The sequence below is a fragment of the Dermacentor variabilis genome, chromosome 2 (assembly GCF_050947875.1).
Source record: "Dermacentor variabilis isolate Ectoservices chromosome 2, ASM5094787v1, whole genome shotgun sequence".
NCBI classification, from domain to species: domain Eukaryota; kingdom Metazoa; phylum Arthropoda; class Arachnida; order Ixodida; family Ixodidae; genus Dermacentor; species Dermacentor variabilis.
In genome coordinates, this window is record NC_134569.1 from 32,321,104 (window position 1) to 32,344,084 (window position 22,981).

Genomic DNA, 22,981 nt, shown 5'->3' on the forward strand with positions numbered 1-22,981 from the left:
TGAGTGTGTGCACAACCATTCACAGCTTCTCACCGGTTCGTGTAAGAAAAGGCTCCGGCAAGAAAAGGCTCGTACTCGCCAACGCCGTCAGCAATGCAGAGACTTCCACGACCTGAACCCCAAACATTCAGCTACGCATTCGGGCTATACCACGCCGCTTGCCTTGCTTCCTTCATCTTTCCTTCTTTTCTTTTCATGCTAGCGGGACTAACCGAAGGTGCAACTGCGGAAACATAAGTGTGGAATGGAACGAAGTCTCGCTAGCCTGTCTGGCAGCGAGTTGCTTTGGTTGCGTGACCTTCGCCACTGTCACCGACTGCCACGGCAGAGCAAATAGGAAGCTAGAAGCGAGCCGCTCTCGAGAAGGCGGCGACAAGTGCGTTTCGCTGAACGGCGAAGGGGATTCGAAGTACATATCGTTTCCGGGACATGGGGGCACCCTTTGTTTGCCCCGATGACGGCCCGGCGGGTAAGAAGTCCCTCCATTCGGCGCTGCTCCCGCTGATGCGGTTTGCCTGTTTCTGATTAACGACTTTGTTTGTTGGAGACAACGGATGGTACAAAGAAGCTCGATAATTTGAATACACTGTGCACTTGTATTACGAGGGAACTTGTCGGTTCCCTTTCACTCAAGGTTCACAAATGTGGCCCCATATTGAAAATTGCTTCTCTTCACTCAACAAAACGCGCGTGCCGTGCGATAGACTCTGCACTTTTGCCTGTGAGTCGTGCCTGAGCTTACTTGTTTCAGTCGGATTGATTGTCGGATATTTTTGTTTAACTTTTGATTGCTTGAATAGAACGAGTACCTGAAACGAGAGCCAGAAAAGTATGTAGCGCATTCTTCTTTTAACGATGTAACTTGTAGCTGTTATCGTTTATAAAATACCACTATTATATACTGCATCGCATGTCCAAGTTGCCTAAATTCAGCCAGGATTACTAAAGTCGATTGTGTCAAAGAAATTTTTAATTGTGTTTTTAAATGTTTATTTTTCGGTAGGCTTCACTGTAATTCAACCGGGGCTCGATGATGGCAGTCTACGCCCAAACTCTGACACACTGACACATGGGAGAGATGCAACTTTAATTCTTCTGTTGATTTTGTTTACATTATTGGTCACAATCTGGTCACATTGTGACCATCCTGGTTTTCCCACTAGCCTGAAGTTTACTTTCTGAGTTTCCCGCTTCATGCATTGTTATAGTTCGTTCTTTTATCCTTACCACTGTTTCCACGTGGAAAAAGCTCGTACCTTGGACGTAAAGCTAAGTGAAAAATTAAAAGGTAATTTTAGCAAGCTCTGGAAAAAAGCATACGTCGTTCGCTTAGTGCAAAAGTGAACGTGCAAACTGTACTTCGCGCGGAAAGTCCCCGCTGAATACTTTGAGGTATTTTCTAGTGAGTGCATCTAGAGATGCCTTAACACGCGTTGCAAACGAACATTAGAAATAAACATTACAAATTAAAGATGTGAAATGTTGGCATAAAAGGGAGCCGTTTATTGTAGTGTAAAGTCGCTCATAGAAGTAAGGATTTTGTTTTCAGAAAAAGATTAGTTGCAACTACATGATCTTAACAATTGCATTCAATGAACGACAGTGAGTGAGCGTAACGATATGACGAATTAGGACCTGAAAATGTTCATTTTGTCTACCAGTTCTACACTCAGTAAAAATGAGAACAGCTGTGAACGTTTAAATGAATTTGTCGTCTCCTTCTTACATTTTACGCTCTTATGCTGCATTATTTTGATACGAGACCCCACGTGCGCTTTCATTCACACATTTGCCACATCTATCGCTACATCGTTGCTTGTTGCAAGTAATAAAACACCGAGAAACTATTACATTGCTGTCAAAACGCAATGTGCAGCCAGCCTCAGCAAATTGAACTTTTTGTTCGGGATGCTATGTGTTAAATAAAGGGTAGAAGAGGGTGGGGGGGAAGGGTAACGTTCGCAGCATTTTCGCAACGATGTAAATTACACTTGTCTCGGCTTAGAATGTTGATACGTACTTTTATGAATATCTGTTCAGAACTTTAAAACCACGCGAACAGCTCTTATATAATGGTGCGATCTTAGGAAAATAAGCCATAGGGTTTTCCACAACCATAAAAAATAAGCTCAAATGACCAAGAATTGTGAAAAAATGAATCCAAAAGAGAAAAGGATTGCAAAGACAGGAAGAAAAATACAATCGAAGGTATAAATGATGACATAAGTCAAACTGTCTTATTTCAAATAAGGCAGCAGCTTTTCAACGTAGCACCTATGCACAAGATCCGCCTGCGTGTAAAATTCACGAAGCCGACTAATGGGGATCGCATCGCCTCTGACGTCTGTGGAGGATGGGGCTGTTAAAAACATAAATAAATGAAGTAGATAAATATAACGAACAAACGCTTACCTTAAGAAAATCATACCGCGCCATTTCGTGCCGCGACCACGTATTGCATACCTGAAATCACGTTCGCCATGATATATATAGACGAGCGCGGTATACTGCTCGATAGCTGCGATGTGGCGAATCCGCTCCTCTCAGGAGCCCTCCCTTGTCGCCTACGTGGGAACTCAAGAAGCGAATAACGAGGGGCAACCGTGGCAGGTGCGCAGCAAAAAAAAAAAAAAAAGGAGGTGTCGCAAACCGTCAGCAACGTTCGCCTACGCAATGAAGAGCCTGAAAAAAAAAAAGAAACGCCCGTGCTGGACTTCGCGTCTCGGTTGCCCCTGCTCGAACAGCCGCTCTTCGGTCTCGAAATGGATGGCAGCGGGACTCGCGTACGTCTGGGCAAGACCGGCAGTTTGTCGCCGCGAAGAAGCCGTTGAGAGCTACACCCGCGGGCTCTGCATTATCACGGCGAAAGGAAAAGACAGACGAAAGCAACGCACCTCGTGTGTGCTATGCGACCGCTAGGCTACTCGGTGCCCGGCCGTCCACTGTGTAGCGCGCGCTGAATCACCGCGTCCCCGGTCTGGCTACGCTGACTGCCGTGTCTTACTTTTATATGCTTTTATGTTCTTCCTACGGGTACGCGCGTGCCTGTGTGGCCGCCGTTGCTTTCGTTTGCGTTTTCGCCTTATTTATTTCCTTTGGCGCCTCTTCGCGCGGCGGTGGACTTAGCGGATGGTTGACCGCGGAGAGGAAAAGGCTTCGTAGGCGAATCCCTCTCCCCCGCTCCACCCTCGCCGCCGCGCTTTTGTTTGGAGCGCGCACTTTCCACGGCCGCTCGCCTCCTCTCCGTCCGTCTCCGCGCTCGGCGAGTAGCCCGCCGCTGGGCCACGGACGGACGCCCGGACGAAGGCGAAAAAACGCGTGCTCCTCGCGTAACGCATTTGCGGACCGCGAGCCGCGTTCGCTGGTGCATGCCCTCCCGCTGAACGCCGCTGCTTGTCCAAGCGAAGTTCGGGTTTCGTCACCCTGCTTGAACTGTGTTCTCGAGCGTGCTCCTGAACTGGAGAGCGCGCGCGCAGTTTGTGTGGTGTGGTTCCCCCGCGGAGTTCGGAAGATACGTGCCGGCGCCGTGTGACTTCTTGGATACTTATCGTCGACCGGCGCTTTTAAGGCGGGTGTGCTTGATTACGTTGCTTGTGTGACGGAAGGTGCGACATCTTCGGCTTCGCAGTACGTCGAAACTGGCGTCTCCACGCAGCTGCCACCGCGGTCACCGGAGATATATGTGGCGCTAAGTAAGTGTCAAATTAGTCGAATTCAAAAAAAAGAAACTCTGCTTTATTTTTATTAATTTTTATAAGTCAGAGCGGAAGCGTTAAGTTGCCTGAGAGATCTCTAGCACAGCGCAGGAGGGCCTTCGAGTGCTAATAAGTATTGTGATGTGATGTGGTGTTGGGCGCTGCTAATCAGTTACAAAACCGGCAAATATGGAATAATTACACTGCCTGTATCTCCGAAATGTATCAATATAAGTCACACTTAGTTACTTACATCAAGATAGCGAACGTTTAATATGGCGACCCATCGTTTGTAATTATAGTCTAGCCATCTTCGGCGTCATAATTATTTCGGTGATGCAATTTTAGTCTCTAAACTATTGACGTAGTTTTTGATCTATATTTTATCATAGTTTTGCTCCCACTCCTCCCTATTATGTATTGAGCTAGTGAAGGGTCTTTAAGCATAAATAACAAATAATAAAGATGATGCCGACTGCAACTGAAAGCGACTTTTGCCATTTTCAGCGCGGGCCGCTTTAGAGCGAGCCTCCAGGGTGTCCGCACAAAGCGACTTGATCTAAGCAATCTAGTAAACAATATGTCTATTTACAACCTTCCGTGAATTTAAAAGCATTTGATACTCAGAACTGGCAACATTTATGTTAAAGTATACTTCTCTGATCTCTTTTATGAAACCTAAAACATTTCTATAATACAATCTGATCTGTAAATCTTCTGCCAAACAACTTCGACTCACAGATAATTCCATGCTACAATGTTATGTCTTACGAAGGTCGGTATAATGTTAGCGTACGTATTTTATTTACGCGCGATGTATGCTGTAGCAATCTTCTTGCTGTACCTTACATAGGAGGAAAGAAAGAAGTAAAGAAGGAATATAATAAAGAGAAGATTGATTCCTCGAGATGAAGCTTGCTACAACGAATTATATGCTTCCCAACCAAAGTTAATACTTGTTATACATACATGCGTGCACTAGCAAGCGCATACAAACACTCACACGCAGTGACAAAATATACGTGACATTGTCTGCATCTTTATCGATTCGGAAGTACGACAAACCTAATGGAGCGCTAGTGGGGCAAGCAATAGCCTTGGCTTACTCGGCTTTCAATAATGCCCCCTATAAACGTTCTAGGCAATTTCTGACATTCTGTCAGCTGCTGAACCAATGTTCTGCTGCTGAACCAAGAACGAGAGAAAACCCAACAGCCCTGCCCGCATAAAAGTATTGCGAAGAGAGTCTTCCCGAGAGCCTTCGTTAGCAGCAGCAAGTTGCGGAAAGCTGTTGTGCTTCTTTGTGCCAGCCGCGTAAGAAAAACGTTTTGTCGTCTGGACGCGGATGTCCGGTGTCGGGGTTTCTCCCACCAATTATCTTCTTGCCTGTTGTGCTGTTCTCACGACTAATTGATAAGTAGCCACCAACATGGTGACATCTTCCGCGAGCGAGTAAGCAGAAATCACGAAAGGCTAGAAGCAGCCGTGGTAGACAAGGACATTCGTGAATTAGCAATGGGCACTGTTCACTTATCGTAATGCGGATACACCGAGCATGCATTCATCGCGTATGCAAGCTTTCGCTCATGTAGGTTACTTTAGATCAAGCGTCTTAAGCTCCATTTTATTGAGCCACGTGTCGGGCGGCAAATATGACACACATAGCTTCCGTTGAGCCGTACTGCGAAATGCTCGAGAGAGATCGAGAGGGGGTTTTGGGAGGGCGAAATATACTAGCTGTGCAACACGTGAGCGCTGTTGGCATCTCTTGGACCGCGGCTAAGGGCTCTTTGGCAAACGCCTCAGGCTCCTGCTTCAGATTGTCACATCGGCGTCAGTCGCAGGCAACTGACTCTTGATTTGCCTGCGCATTTGTAAATCTTCTACAACGATGTAAAGATTATTGTGCAACTTCGAAGAACCTTGTTTTGTGAAGGCAGAAGAAGAATAGCCATTTCACGGCACTTCCAAGGTTCACTTGGCGTAATCTTGACAGCCGACTAATCTCTTTGCAAGATTCCTTCCTACGCGTGGGCTTAAGCAACGTTTCAAATTAAATTAGGCTGCATAGGCTTATGCAGTGCTTTAGATTCATTTGAGCTCCACTAAGCACGCACACGATGGCCAGCTCTGAAATTCGCGGAAGTAGAACAGCCGAAGTACACGTGGCATCAAATAATCTTGGGAAAACCTCTTAATTATACAACAATATAATCAGCCGGCACTACGGAGCCTACATCATACTGCACACAAAAATGTCGCGACTCCTGCGTAGATTGTCAGTTGGGTAAGCTATACGCGTACTGTTCTTTTTGCAAAATCGTTTAGCTTAGACTGCCGGACATATTGAACAAAAAATCTCGCATGCCTCGATTCTCAGGATTAATGGTACCAGGTCTTCATGAGTGTTATTAATGGCTATGCCAACCGTTAATAACGGTCACATATTAGATGCTTTGTATTCTATAGGCATGCGGACGCTTAGAATATGTTGGAGAATTTCTCGATTAACACACAAAGTAACATTAAATATCGAATGACAATAGCGCTTAGTTTTAGCTCATACATACCCCAATCATATTTCACGTTTTCATCACGCAGCTTTCTTCAACGCTTACTGCATACGCTGACGTCCACAATATTTTTGTAGTCAGTGAAACCACCCTGCGCAAATGACAGCGACGTACAGGTTTAACTGCCTGCTGCTGTGAATAAGAGAAGGCAGTCGTGAAGAGTTCCAGAAAATGTGATGTGTCATTAATGTCTTCCGATGGTACCTACATTAACCACTTTTGACCATTTCAGATTTGCGCTTCATCCAAGGTGGTATTCACAAAGCAGTTCGTTATGTTCAAAGCCATTCGCAAGAACGAGGTCTGGTCAACTGCGATAGCGAACAGTTCTGAGCACTGCAGCTTGCGAATGAATAACGTATTGCTAGGAACCATAAAGCTGTGAATTCGGACTGAGGTCTACCCATATATTAGAGGCACTTTACTGAATGAAACGGTAAATTTATTCGGCTCGAAAGTTGGGGGCTTTCTGGAATGTTACTGAAGAACGTGCAAACAAGAAGCATGTAGTAGGTAGTGCTGTGGGAGTGAAAGTGTGTGCTCGAAGGCCTAGCTTGAAGCTTCGCTACAAGTGCACGGCGATCCTGAAAGCAAATCTTATAGCACTGAAAAAGCGCACGTTCAAGCTGGAACTTTGCGACTCCCTACAGAAATACGGACAGGAATTAACTCTGTTGTCAGAAGCGGTGCAGATGTGCAAGTACAGATGTTCTGGTGAATCTGTGTTAATTCATCTAAAGCAGTATAACAATGTGCCGCAATATTCAAAATGTACTATTGGCCTACGTGTGCTTTTACCGCGTAGTTTTCAACGCAACATTCCGTGCATTTTGTTTGTTGTTTTAATCGTGAGTTTCGAGAAAATTGGTCTGTGTCTCTACAATATTGTTGAGGGGTGCGTTAAATAGCACTACCTTTTTTTTCTGCGTAAGACGCTTTTAGACCCTTTTCTCGCTTTTGCTTCCCTTGCACTTCACACGAGGGATTCAGAAAGAGCTTAGTAGTTTCATCATCGTTATAGTATTCATCTTCATTATCCTAATAATATTTGAATTCCGCCGCAGGGCGAAGGGCTATCCGAGCCATCTCGAATTACCCTTGATCTGCGTCAACCAAACCAATGTTATGCCTGCAAATACCTTAATCACATCTACATATCTCCTTCTCTGGCGCTGTTGTCAACGTTTGTCTAAACCAACCACCATTTGCACATTTATAACAGCCCAACGTATTTGCCATTACTTAGTTGAACTTCCCCGCTATGCTAGTATGTATCTCCTTTCACCCAGGATAAAAGTAAAAGGAAAAACGGAAAAAGGAAGAAGGAAACGACTCGATTTCAATAGATGGCATTTACGAAGGCTTCCTTGTGTTTCCTGAGGCATCCATGATTATAATCTCTTCACCGAAAGCAGAAAACGGTCACAAGAACGCATTTCAGAACGGTGAGAGCAGACAGCGTACTGGTGTTTTTTTTTTCTTTTTTTTTTTTACAGACGCATTTGTGGGCAAGAAGAGGCAGTGCACAAAAGCGTGCGAAGAAAGTGTGAACGATTAAGTTTCTGCTTTACTCCTTGGGGGCAGCTTTGAGAAAAAAGAAAACAAAAGCGTCGCGTCGCTGTATGCACGGTTTCGCCGCATGCGAAGAGTCGAGGTCACGGTCAGCTAGAGGAGCGCCGAGCCCAGCGTCTCGCCCGTAACTCCTCCTTTCTTTGAGATCGGAGGCGCAAACGGTTCCTCAAGCAGGCTCGTACTTTCGCCCGTCTCTTGGACATGCCTCGTATGGAAAGACGGTAGAAACGAGACGCAGAGAGGAGAGAAACAAAAAGAAAGAGGAAATGCCGCCTTATTAGCAGAAAATACGCGACACGAGCAAGGAGGTACGCGCCGCCTCACGAGCGCGGGTTAGTCACGCAAGAAGAAAGGAGCCTTATTCTATCTCCCTCTCGCTTATCTCTCTGTTTCCTTCGTGAAAGACGCGACAGAGACGGCGCTGAGTCACGAGCAGCGTGGTCAAGTCGTGAGGTGACTCGTTCGTTTCGAAACGACCACGCGGTCGGTCCGCGGTGGCCCCGCACCAACAGCACGTGAGTTCCTTATTTTGGCGCGTTGGTATAAATACGCCTTCTTCATGAGTGCAGGGAGTATTTGCGAGAATATCTCGTGCGCGAGTAATATATGCACGTTGCGCCGAAGCTTTCCAACAGTTCACAGCGTTGCGAGAACACAGAACCTAGCGAGCGCAAGAAGCGAATGTTTGAGAGACGCGATTCAGAACTGCTGTGACACTTTCGGACGAACGGCTACCACGAGGCAAGGGTTGCGCTCGAACGCGGCAGCACTGCCATTCCCAAGCTTGGCCTTCGGAGTGGGCGAATTTCGGCGTGTAATAAATACTCAGACAAGCGTCAATCGGTGTTTCGAAGGTCGTAGCACATTTATCCGCAGGACTAGCGGCTGGTGGGGAAGACGCTGGTGTGAGAAGTGAAGGAGCCGCAGCTGGCTCCCGCAGCGTGCATGTACTGGCTTCACACTGAGGGCAAGCTCGTCGAAGGGCTCTCGATAGGCGCTTGAACTTCGGGAAGACAAGCGTATACGTCATTAGACAGCGCGGTAGGTCCGCATAGCTATACGTCGAAAGATTTATATGTATATAAACCACCAAATACGATTTCCACCCTTCTGTACTATAAGAAAGAAGGAGTCTTCACGAAGATGGTGTTTACGCCATACACGATGTGACGAATACAGATTACGTTGTTTTTCGACACAACGGCGTAGCGGGTGCCAACATTCGTGAAGAGCGTACTCAAAAGTGCAATATAGTGGCTTGTTTTTCACTGTCGGGAGCGCTTCGCTTTCGAAACCAAGAGCCGTTATAACTGTGGATTTGTGTGTGCGTTGGTCAGGAAGGCGGAGGTGGGCGGTGGCTTTTATTTTGACGAAATGCTTATAATGGTCATCTAAAAGAAAGAAAGTATAAAGAGAGCGGTGGTTTAGAAGGAAAAATGTTCCGAAATACCACTCCATCTGGATTCCTAGCACGTGGGCTCCGTTTCATCCTTTAGACCGTTACAAGGCTTATTTCGCACAGCATTCGCGGTGTAAGGCGATCTAGTTTTCTTCTCGCAGGCACTTGCGTTCTTTATTTGCTCGTCTTCTAGAGAAGTTCGAGACGTCTTTGAAAGTGCACTTGATTACCGTTCTACAAGCTCTCTTTCGGCTGCGTGTGCACTTTAGCAGGACTCTCTGTTGACTCACTTTTGTGCCAGGCCGGTCATTCTCCTTCTACTTTACGCTGCAGTGAAACTGAGAACTGCTTTCCTGGCAAGTATTTATCATGAGGTGCTCTTTGCACATTCTCAGTGCATTGTCATCGCTACTGCTGAAATCTCACGTATAAGAAATGTGTTTTCGGGACGAGTCAAAGAAAAACGACTGAAATGGACTCATGGTTTTGCTGGCCTGGACAAACTGATATTGACCCAGGGGCAATTTGAGTGATACAGGGGCACCTGAGCCTCGAGTCTCACACCTGAAGACCCCTATTAGTTATACAAAGTGGGCTGCTACAGCATCTACGCAGCATCTACAGAGGCCAAAATTAATCCAGAGTCCCCAACTACAGCGTGTCCTATAATCATTTCGTGATTCTCACACGTAATGGCACAGAATCTATTAGTATTTATATTTGTCCTGTTCTGTTATCCCTTTATATATTACTTAGTTTTTTACAGCGAAACTGTCAGCCTATAGTTGGTCGGGATTTCTCGCGGCGGTGTCCTCACGAAAACAAACAAAAAAGAACCTTCAGCGATTGCAGCCAGAAGTGCATACGTTGTTTGGTATCATAGCTCCGAACTTTTTTCCAATAAAGAACAAAAACAAAACACGCATCCAAACCACATAATTGATGACAAGGCGCTCCCGCGAACAATGCGAAGCACATAGCGTTCCCCGCGTACATTTCTCGGTAAAGATTACTGTTGCGCAAGCTGCCTTGTCGACGGCTGCATGCGCCGTGGGGAGGGATGTCACTAGCCTTTCGTATATGGATGAAGCAGCCTAGCAACTGATTTCATTGTTGTTGCAGCACAGATATGGGCAGGCAACGCCTAGTTATAACTCCCGCGGTGTAGCATGAGCACGAGGAGGGGCAAATGAAAAAGAAACGGTACCAGCGGCGGCGTGCCGCCGCTGGTCGTATTGTCGTGGAATTCCAGCACGGGTGAAGCCCGCACGTCCACATTCTCCTGTGGCTGAATAATGGGCCGGAGGTGCAATTGAGCAATAAAGCACTGCATACCTCCCTCAACAGTTGTAGTGGTGGTTTTCAACATCTTCGCTGGTGGTTATACCACTTTCGCAGGGCCGGTACTACGAGTAAATTTTTTTTTCTTTCTCTTGTACACGGAAGTCAACAGATGAGCTTGTCTATTTAGCCTATATATATTTTTTTTCACTTCATCCTCTGGCTGCCTCTGTTAACGAGAATTTGGCCAGCAACAGTGCACGTTAGCCGAGTTGTCCTAAATGCCTGGGTGGCAAATGACTTTGCAGGAACACGGATTCACGATTAGGGCACCGGCACTTCCGCACACCCGCACACGAGTCCTGGAAAGGGAAATCAACAGTCAGGGCGCGAGTGGTGGGTTCGTGTACCAGCACTTAGAGAGCCCCCTTCGATGCCTTTCAGCGCGTCTGAGCAGGAAGTGAGTGTGTAAGCCACCGCATTTGCATTCGCTTTTAGCCCGTAAGAAGCATCTTCGCAATCCTTACAGCCAATGGTCGTTCGGCCTCACGCAAGTGTGCACTGCAATAAAATTTTACACCCTTCAGCGCTGACCTTGTTGCCCTAAAACAATCGTCATTAGGCTTATGCAGTATTCTTTTTTGTTTTTATTCAAGTACCCTAAAGGCTCATGCGGGCATTAAATAGGGGTCTTACAATAAATTAGCGATAGATACAGTATACGCATGTAAACAGATAATGCATGCTATAATAAAAAGAACACAAGCGGAAAAACAGGAAAAAAAGAACAGTAAGAGCAATACAACGACACGTCCTAAACGTTGAAGATACCTATAGATTTAAAATGGGTGTTACACAAAATCAACGTAATTTGGTCACTTCATACAAGGAAAAATGTTTGCTAAAAAGGTACACATACTAGCATATACTGCATGAAACAATGAAAACCACAAGCAGATAAAATTTTATGCAATACAAGTTACTCTGTGTTAACCTAGAACAAAACCATTTGCGAAAGGAACATCAAAATATGGTGAGGCAAAAAAGTAAAATAAGAGTAAAATAAGAAAAAAAGCGCGCAATAACACAGTGATGCCTATAACAAATGAGTGAGAGAATACTATGTTAGTACATTAAAATAGTGTTTTAGTTTTCCTTGGAAATCATCATGGCTTAGAGCTGATACGATTTCATTTGGTAACATATTAGAGTGATATATCGAGAGAAAGAGAAATTTAACGCTGTTGTCGCTGCTTTACTATCGGGAACGCTATGTAACGCTGATGCGCGTATACCACTGTCGACCTCGAACAAACCCGAGCGTGGTGTTGAAGAAAGAAAATACAGGTACGATAGATAACGAAAATTGGTGGTGGAAAATATAAGCCCCAGAAAGTGAAAAATTTTCTTATTGAGCGATAAGCCGCGATATGGAAGCTAACGCTTGCAAAAGGGCTGCTCTCCATGAGGAAAGGAAAAAACGGGTCAGTGAAAGACTAAACGACAGACCTATTATTGTTTGTAATGTAGGCAATCCTTCTACTGTATATAATCTCATTCAGGTGGTGAAAGTCTTTTTCGAGACTGCAGGCTGGGGTAGGGCTTACACATTTTGTTACCCGAACCTGCGGTCTTTTGCACCTCAAGACGTTGTGAGTTACCCGAAGTTCTCTTCCTGCGCGTACGCAGTGGAGGCTCACAATCTGCCGCGAATGTGCCCACGGAGGTAGGACACATGAGAACGTTTACAGCTGCCGGAACTTGAAAATAAGAGCTCTAAGGCTGCGGGCGGTTAATCATCGATAGCCCCTTTCTCTCTGTTTTTGCAGTTTCTGCGTGAAGCTGGCTGGCACGTATTCAATAAATGGATGTATGACATGGAGGGCATCAACCCTCGCATGAAAAGAAATGCTTTTCAGAGCTCGGAGCATTGTCTGAAAGTATTTTTTTTTCCTTTACGCTATCTGATCGGGAACATCGTGATCGTGGATTAAAAACTGTGGCAGTTTCAGTGCTATAGAACAGCAGCATCACAAATGCAGACGTTCAGTGGGCACTTCTACACAGAGAATAGCCAGCGACCCTTTCGTTCGACAAAAGAGGTGCATGAAGTGTCGAAGACTACCTCTCATTGGCGCCCATCTTTGTCAATAGAAGGGCCTGAAGTTGACCCTACAAAGGTTGCCCGAGGCAACTTCATCTGACGCGGTCCCCCCAATTTGTTAGGTAGGACCAGATTTTCGCTTGAAGAAAGTGCTTTACTTGTTCCATCATCGCAGGTAAGTTATCTTATGAGGGATTTCTTCGACTTCAGAACAACATAACACGTAAAACTTATTTTTTTAACATCCCAAACCAACAATCAAGATATGACAGACGCTAAAGAGGGTGAGCTTGGAATAATGTTTAACATATAGGCTTCTCTGACGTGCACCAATGCACAAGCATCTTCGCACTCGGTCCCCAGCGGAAAGCAGCCGTCGCGGCAGGGAAACGAAGCTGCGACTTCCGTGTTCCGCGTCAGGACACCGTAGCAGCGACTGACGTTCTCACTTGCTCGCTGGCAGAAATCGCTGCAATGCAGAATAAATGCAAGTTTTCCTATTGGGGCAGGAATGTACCTAAGCTGTACAGCTACCCATGAGTTAACCATACTGGCGGCTGCGTTGGCGATAATGATGACCCTGACTTTGTGGGAGTCAGCGCGTGGCGACTGATGCGTAATCAGCCACGTGGCTGCGTTGGTAAGCGGCCCGCGACCTCGAGACTCCTTCTTTGCGTGGTATTCTCGCTTTCACCGGAACCGAACGGGCCGGCCGGCGCGGCATCGGCAATTATGGCTCGCGCTGCTGCCGTGCTTGGGGGATTAGACATGCCGAGAGTGCGTAATCTTCGACATCGTGGCGGAGGACACACACACACACACACACACACACACACACACACACACACACACACACACACACACACACACACACACACACACACACACACACACACGCACACACGCACACACGCACACACGCACACACGCACACACACGCACACACACGCACGCACACACACACACACACACACACACACCCACACACACACACACATGTATATATATATATTGGACCGTTGTTTATAACTCGAGTTTTCTTCTCGGACTTCCGAAGTAATTGCTTTGTGCTCATACCAGGAGCAGCCAACTTCTGATATAGCAGCGCTTGACATTGCATGAGCGCGTTAAGTGACACCCATTACGTGCTGCAATACATGGTGGGTAAAACAGATTGGACTATTCGTCACCAACGGTGGTATTACGTTAACGACATGAGGCGCATGTCGTAGCTACGAAATAACACATGCTAACCCATTCTTTTCGAATGTGCGCTTGCGCTGCGACGATATTGAAACTGAATGTCTTGCTCTGCAACAAATGACTCAGCTTGCGTTTCAGCTCATTCGCAAGGTGTTAAAATTAATTAAAAGATGGGGTTTTACGTGTCAAAAACACTTTCTGATTGTGAGGCACGCCGTAGTGGAGGACTCCGAAAATTTTGAGCACCTGGGGTTCTTTAACGTGCACCTAAATCTAAGTACAGGGGTGTTTTCGCATTTCGACTCCATCGAAATTCGGCCGCCGCGGCCGGGATTTGATCCCGCGACCTCGTCCTCAGCAGCCCAACACCATAGCCACTGAGCAACCATGGCCGGTCATTCGCAAGGTGTGCCACGTGCCTGATGATAAGGGATGACGAGCCCATGAAGTACCAGAAAGCTTACATTCCGGCATCATGGTTACACCGGCCCTTGCAGCCACATCAGCGTATACCGACATCTCTCGGGTTATGCTGAAATCGCGCTCGTCTAGGGCTTGTAATTGCTGGAACTCGGATGGACTGGTTGCAGACTCAATTTTCGCAGTTGATACGAGGGCTCCTTCTAGGCACTGGTAAAAGAGTTACCCAGAAATACGCAAGCTGAAAGTAGTTTCATGAAAGTAAGAAATTGTCATCTTCCCCATAGTAGCAAGAAGCCTCAAAGAAAACTCACAGTGCTTTCTCGGAAAGAAAGCTTCGCAGTTGAATGGAAAATTCGTCCTGGTATTGGGAAATGAAAACCTAGACGAACGCCTTTGCGGGGCGGTCTCTCTGTCATCAGAGCTAACTAGGGAAGGCTGCTATAGCACATCCCTGCAGGATAGAGGAGAAGTTATTGACAACTGGAAGCGCAGGGCCAATGGATATAACAAACAAGTTCTTCGAATTTACTATATTGTGGCTTCATGCTATTGAGTGACAGACAAAAGCTATAGTAATCAAGACAAATAATGAAAATTCAAGGCAGGTACCAGAAGCTGTTGCCAGAACCGTCGCTTAGGATGACATTTTTTTTCCTTGGTAATTTTTTTTCTGGAAGAGATGCACTAGTTTTTTAAATATTCCTTTCACACAGTCTCCGCCGGCAAAGAGCAACCCGCAAAAGACATCATTGTTACTGCGTTGCGTGCTAGTCTACCTTTCAACACGCTGGTCTTTGAGGCGGTTTTCAATTACGAGTGCGCGATTTTTGCATACGTGTCGCGTCAATCTTGAACAATGACTCTGTGCCTTTGTGACCGTTCAGACACACCGGTAATTAAGCTGGCGCACTTATTTGCCGCTATTGCGACGCTATGGGTGGTAAGGCATTTTATCAAAAGCTGGTGACCATTATTTATTGCGTTCCAGAGTTTAATCATTCGAAGTGCATACTACAGCGGCAAAATCGAGAATGGTTCCCTTGATAGTGAAAAAAAAAAGAAAAATGAGAAGCAGAGATTTCCGTGCAGTGGGATATTCGCACTAAAATGCTATGTACTTAGTACAATAGACACAAGCTTTTTTTTAATTACCAACTTAATATTGACCGACGTGTAATCATTACGCCGTGTGAAGATTGCAAGAAGTCGTTTTGTGCAAGTGGAGCCACGCTGTTTTTCAACTGCTTGTTATACGTTGCTCTTGTTTTATTCTTCGTTGAATGTTTTCTTCATGCATTTAATCATTAATATTAAATGGAATCGCCTCGGCAGACACGTCAGAGCAGCCAAATCCTTTTGTGTGTTTCACAATGCGTGCGGTCAGTAAAGTGTTCCGGCTGACATACCACCGAAATAATTTTACGTCGTAATGTTACGATGCCAAAAGTTCCATCAATGTAAATGGTGGTCCTCATTTATGTGAGTGATACTGACAGCATTGCAACTACAGGAGCCCTTACAGGAACTGAATCTAAATTCTTTAACCCACGGAAACCTTACCACGCAAATGGGTAAGGAGTGCCAACGAAATTTGAAAAGTACATGTCCATCATCGCGGTATAAAATTTCGGCAGTAATATGTAGCCACCTGGCGCGCTTTCAAAAACGGCGACTCCTGTTAAACCTGGTTTGAGGGCTGTTTTTTTATTGATAGGATATAAGGAAATATTGGCACACAATTTAAGGCGCCCGCTACTGCTTAGTTCTTGAATGGTTCTAGCCTTCAATATACATGGTTCAAGATTACATATCAAAGAAACTTCTCATACAAGCACCAGAACTTGTCAAACAACGTTTTCGCAGTAACACTACAACATAGAAAAATGCATGTTACATAGAATATGCAAGTTAAATGACTCCACAGCCCTGTAGAAGTAGGCTCAAAAATAGAAATGGTACTGCCACCCAATAATACAGTCTATACAGTCAGCGGATGGTGCATACATCGTGCAAACGCAAATAATACTGTCACCTAACAACACCGTGTAATACACCGTGTAAATGCATTATCACATATAGTCAGAACAGGACAGTCAACATAACATGATCCACGAACACATACAGAGCGACATTGAAATTAAAGGAACATTAAAGGTGTTTATAACGGCCAACAATGCCGCTGTCTTCGAGAAAAGTTTTTAATGCTTTTAAAGTGATCTTCTGCCAGGCCGTTGTTGGCCAAGGGCCCAAAAGTTTCTTTAAACTGAAAGGTCTGTGGTCTGAGGTGGTTAGGGTTGATTTAAGTCGGCGTCCTGGTGTGTCGTCATGCGGGCATTCTAGAAGGAGGCGATGTATATATCCATCCACAAATCCACAGTCATATTCGGGGGTTTCCACAAGACCAATTCTATGTAGGAAATGCCTTGTGTAGGCAGTGCCTAGCCTTAATCGATGAATAAGGGTTTCCATAGTCCTGTCTAATGACAATGAAAATTTGAATTCAATAAACGGATCAATATGGTATAAGTTGGAGCTCTTAGAATTCTGGTCAAACCGAGTGTTTCTACACATTTTGAAAGATGTTGTCCTTATAATGCAGCGTAATTCATTCTTTGATATTGGGAGCGGAACCGCATCATCTTTGAGGTGTGCTTGTCGTGCTGCTTCATCGGCTGCTGAGTTGCCAGGAATGCTACAATGCCCTGGTATCCACTGAAATGCTATTTCATGTTTCACTGCGCTTGCCTTTTTGAGGCTTTTAAGTGTCTCGTATACTATACTATCACTGAATGTTATCCCTTTTCTGCTGCAGAGTGATGTTAGAGCCGCCTGTGAATCGCTGAAAATTACCCATTTTTGCGCATCTCTTACTGACAATATAAATTTTATTGACCATAGGATTGCGAACAGTTAAGCCGTTGTGGACGAAGTCGGACGAGATAACTTCAATGATTCTTGTTTTATTGAGGTGCGGTATAATAATGCTGAAGTTGAAGAGGGCGCTGTACTGGAGCCGTCTTTATAGGCGTGTCAGTATTCTGAATATTGCATATATATCTGGTGAAATGCTAGTTGTTTAGCTGCTTGAATGTACATGTCTCTTTTTCTGAATACCCCCGTCTACTGACAATTCAATTTTTGGAAGTGTAAGCAGCCATGGGGGATATTCGACGTTTGAGTACCAAAATTCATTTCTTGGAAATATATGGAGACTTTCTTGAATTTATTTATGAAGATAACTTCTATCTCGTTTCTTTATGTCTAGAGCTAAGGGGGGGGGGGCTTTTATGCTGTGTTTGAAGACGAAAATAATGTCGGCATGTTTCTGTAGTTCTGATAGTAGGAAACGGTGATTCGCGAGCCTCAGCCATTACAAGACAGCTAGGAGTCGCTAGTGGAACTCCTAGCCATATGCGTATTCCTCTAGCTAAAAGTCTTTGAACTCGAACTTCTTACGTGTTGGAAAGTCCGTGTAAGATGGGCGCTAAACATGCAATTTTTGTCGTATTAATGTATTGTGAACAGTCAGCATGGACGATACTGATCCGCCCCAGGATGTGCCTACAAGTCTCCGAAGTACAGTCATTATCGCACTGACTTCATTTCCGAGTTTCTTTTTTTTTATGTGGGGTGCCCAGGATAGCTCCCTACCAAGTATTATACCAAGAAATCGTTGCTGTGTGACAATCACTAGAGGTTGTCCTTCCAGATTAAGAGTGAAGATTATTTATTGCCTCCGGGTGAAGGGCAGCACTGCTGTTCTTGCGCGTGATGGAACCATTCACCTGTTTCTCAAAAATTGGTTAATGATGTTTACGCCGCCTTGCAATGCTATCTGAAGTAATTGAGCATTAGTAGTAAGTGTACATTAGACCCAGATGTCCAAATGCACACATCATGTACATACAGTGAGAATTTTAACTGTGATGGCAGTATTCGTGTTTAATCAGCTATGATGCAGTTAAAAAGAAAAGGGCTGAGTACGCTTGCCTGCGGTACTCCCTGTTTGACAAAAAGTTCAGCACTCTTCCCTTCACCCGTCTGAACAAATGTTTCGCGACCTAATAAAACTTCAGAAATCCATTGCAAAGGCCTGCCAGACATTCCAAGTTCTACATACTTACAGAACATGAACGTCACCAACATAGCCAAATGCCCTCTTGATGTCTAGGAATACTATAATCGTCATGTTTCCCCATGCACGTTCGTATTCCGCACAGGATACTGTGTCCAATATTGCATGCATTGTGAATCTCTGTTTTCTAAAACCTACTAAGTAGTTGGACAACACATCCGTTTCGTTACACCACCATTGAAATCGCGCGTCAATCATTTTCTCCAACACTTTCCATAAACAACTTGTCAAACTAACGAGGCGAGAGGAGTCAAGGCACAGGGCGTCTTACCCGGTTTTAAAATTGGGATGATTCGAGTGACTTTTCAAGAGTCAAGTATAATTTCTTCTATAGACAGATCATTATAGATGTCTAAGCGAGCATTTCTACCTATCGGCCCGAGCAGGCACGTACCCAGGATTATATTTCGGGAGAGGGGGGGCTACCTAAGGTCACCTTTCTATGCAAATGAGGGGGGGGGACGGTACATTTACTAGTACAAGTGGGAAAGTCTCAAGATTGATTTGACAGCGCTACGGGAATGTGTGTGAGAAGCCGTGGCGTGGGCGGGCGGAAGGGGAGGGGGGAGAGGGGTATGCCGCTTAATTTCAGAGAGGGGGGGGCTAAGTGGGTTCCCCCAGGCCCCCCCATCGGCGTACATTGATATCTGGACAACACTTGGTATGCGTTCCACGAGATCACTTCTGCAGTAGGTGCGTCCATCGAATCTGCCTCTCCACATTTTCAACATATCTCCGGGATTTGCCAGTGTACAATTTTCCACGCATACATTCATTTTTCTTGTGCGTGAGAAAGACATAAGGCATATGATCCTAGCTATTACAATGATCAACTTCACCTTGAAGCTGTTTCTGTGTTTCCTTCCTTAATTTATTGTAAATCTGTTCTAGCAATGCGCTTATGTACCCTAAACTGAACGCGGTGACAAAATTGAACATGAAAGGGCTGTCGTTTAGTATTATCCTGAAGCTTATTCTTTCACTCAGTAAATATTTACATAGCTCGCTCACTCACTCACTCACTCACTCACTCACTCACTCACTCACTCACTCACTCACTCACTCACTCACTCACTCACTCACTCACTCACTCACTCACTCACTCACTCACTCACTCACTCACTCACTCACTCACTCACTCACTCACTCACTCACTCACTCACTCAATTGCGCATGCGCAAGCGAATGTGCTAGTGAAGTGCAGGCTTATCGATCACTGTTAAGATCGTCGGCGATGGCATCGCAGCAGTAACCTTGAAAGAGTGAGTGTTATTCTTGCTTCACGTCATAAGCGACGCATTGGCAGGTCAGCGAACTGTAACGGCCATCGGAGTCGAGTGAGCAGGTGGGTCAACGCAAGTCGCCGTTCGCTGCACACGGGTAAGTGTCCGCAACAGTTCTCAGTGCTTTGAGGCATGCGCTGCTCATTTACCGTCTTCGTAGTCACCATATTGCCGAGCGCTTTCTGAATAAGAAAGGTATCTTGTGTATTCCCCTTTTCAACTCCGAGGACACAGTGGCTGTAGTCCACACCGTCTTCCTTGGCTAGCTACGATACTAACAGATTATAGAGCACGCAGTCGAAAGGTTAGTTAAACTTTGTCTTAGTTCACCAATGACTGAAGTTAAACTAGCGGACCGAGCCGGCAAAAAGTGAGCAATCATCAGTAAAGCAATAGGTGCCCTTAACAACGCCAGCTACAGCCATTTCGAAAGATTTGCCCGCACCCCCCCTTTCCATAAAACATAAAATAGTGCTCTCGTTTGGGCGGATAAGTGCAGTCTGCCTCTCTTTGTGTCAGGGCACGCTAAGGGTTACGAGCAGTGCTTAGTTGGCAACGTAGATAACGATGATTCATGTCTGTGCCTAATCACGTCTTTCGTCTGGAGGCTGAAATTCCGTGATTAGAACAAAAAATCGAATGTATAAAGGAACTGCGAAAAATGCGCATCGGTACTGTTAAAAAAAAAACTAAAGAAATGGCGACCAATAGTTTTATACCGCGTGTTTTACTTAAAGGTTTGGGAAGCGGAACACAATCTAGCAGAGTAGCAGAGTTTATCAGGTAGTTGTTATGAGTCGCAGTGCCCCCTGTTGTCATTTTTTATTAGTATTATGTATTTGGAGTTTTTAAATTAAAACAAAAAGTTCAGTTGCGAGCTTAGTGCCTGTACTGTAGCAGTTCTTGTGTTTGTGTCTATTGTTGCGTTTTAAAGTGCTGCTGATGAACTTCAAGCAACTAGCCGTCCTCGTCAAACTCTATTTATGGCATCAATAGTATAACATGGACGCAACAGCGTTTCTTTTGACGTCACAGTAGTAAGAAATTGTCCTATATAAGTGTGCTGTCACTTATACATTGCGAAACAGAAGGTGCACCAAAAGGACAGTTTTCTCTTTAATGATCCTTCTTATCTAGCATAAAGTACAAAAGAAAGAGAAGGAAAGGCAGAAAAGCTACGCAGTGGACACGCTGACTTGCAACACTGTGTTGGGGTAAGCGGTTAAAGAGAATTCAGCATGGCATAAATACGAGCATCCAGCGCTTTCCACTTAAGGACAGAGACAAGGAGAAAGTTGAGTGGTACCTGGAGAGGATAGCCTAATGACAGGCTTGGAATGCTAATCCAGTTGATGTGGGAAAAGATAGCAGAAAAGAAGTAAGAGACACAGAAAAAAAGAAGAATCTTCTCGTTCTCCTAGCGATTTATGTTGCCGTGCGCAGCTTTGCGTGGAGAGCGGGAACGGAAGGCTGTCAGTCAGAAAATAAAACTCGACTTTTTGTCTTACATTGGAAAACGTGGATAATTAGGAAGAGAACCAGAGCACACGACCTCTTGAAAGATGCTCATAAGTGTTTCAAAAGCGTGCACATGAGACGTACATAATGAAGCCAATAACTGCATTAGCGCACTTCATTACGTTCTGCTAAAATGGTTGGTGAGGCTGAAACTCAAAATTATGCACGCCGGCTCCGATTGATCGATGAGGGGAGTTATTACAAATGCGAGCACTAGTTTCTGTGCACTGAGACGAACCACCCTTGTAGTAGAGTTCTGTTTGATCCTTTACAGCAAATAACAGTAATGAGCTATTAAAGTAATTATCTAGTCGATGGCCCAGTAATTGTGCTTGTTTCGTTTGTTCTTCCATTCATTCAACTCGCTTCCATTCCAACGTGTCACTATTTCTGCGTACACCCTGGCAGAAATTTTGACACGTATCTGCCTGGCACAAGAGCTGTTTGAAATTTCTCAGGTTCAAGAAAGAGACTCAAACTGCACCATTGACACTTCTGTTCATATTTATGCCAACTGCCCTAACTGCTTTTGACACTTTGATGTGATTTCGTTTTCTTTTCCTTCTTATATTTTACTTAACGGCTGAGCGCATGCGCATCTGTATTCCTCCCACTTCGCTCTCCGAAGAAAGAGTTGAAGTTTAGCGACCGTTCTGTTCTTTCCTACTCCCTTCCCTTCTTCAGTTATGGTTTACTCGCACATATAAACTCTCCCAAAAATAAATTTTACTGCTTCAAAGGTTCATAAGAGCATCATATGCTGCAATGTGGATGTAAGAGATCATACAAGTACAGATAACAACGCTACGTAGTACGTATGAGAAACCGAACGACACACTGTACTTCAGAGGACATACCACAGAGCAGCCCTAACAGTATCTATATCTGTTCTCTGAGTGGCATTGACTGGCTCGGTGTGCAGAGCACCTTCTTTTTCTTCTTTTTTTGAGAAACTAAGACTAATTGGTTTGCGCATCTGATATCTGCCTGCTTACACTTACATAGGTGGGAACGCTGGGAAAAACCTGTCACTTGAGGATGGTGAACCAAACAAAAATAATGTCGCTCCAGTATTGATTTATGACAAAAATCATGACAAATTCTGAGAAAATCAAGAAAAATGGTTTGAACATAAGCAGAAAAGGAAGTGACTGAAGAAATCTCTGTAAATAGAGGTGAAATAAGGTTATTGTTGTAAAAGTAGTAATTTCCTTTCTTTTATTGTTCTTATTTGGTTATTTTTACAGTGCTATAGGTGTATGTATACCTGCGCTGCATATCATCACTGTGTCGATTCACCCCTGGAAGTGCTTGGATCTTGGCACTCTGGCATTTGAATTACCTCGACGTGTTCATGCACAACATGTGCGCATGCTCCTCGTGCACACTACTTGACATATAGAGAGTCGCTAATGTTCCATGCATTTGATGCTTGCTATGCATTCCATGCGTGCCTTCGCGAAAGTGACACAGATTTAGTTTTCAGATATACAGAGCGAACGCACGTCCGTGCTAGAAAAACTTATATATTTTTTGTTTTGCGTAATAACAGACGAAATGTCCATGCAATGCGGGCAAAGTTTTATTCTTTTATGTGTGCTTCGTCTGTATTTCGTGATTTTATTGCGAAACGACTCCTAGTTTTATTACTGAGGTTCTTGTCGCATTATGTGCGTCAAATGGCATATTTATTTGCAGTGCAGAGGGCAGTGTATATTCCGTGCTGTTTAACGTTACACTGTGCATAATTTACAACCCTGATGGTACTTTCTGTCTATAACTCACACGCCTACAC

The 22,981-nt window shown here is 44.8% G+C and overlaps 1 protein-coding gene across 1 annotated transcript in view; it reads left to right on the forward strand.

The window, feature by feature from the left end:
* Window positions 1-3,541: 3,541 nt before the first annotated feature.
* The window catches only part of LOC142571619 (uncharacterized), a 196,276-nt gene continuing 176,836 nt past the window's right edge, over window positions 3,542-22,981 (forward strand). Inside the window, exon 1 of the mRNA XM_075680127.1 lies at window positions 3,542-3,692. The gene's annotated coding sequence lies outside the window, so the exon portion shown is untranslated. The remainder of the gene's footprint in view (window positions 3,693-22,981) is intronic.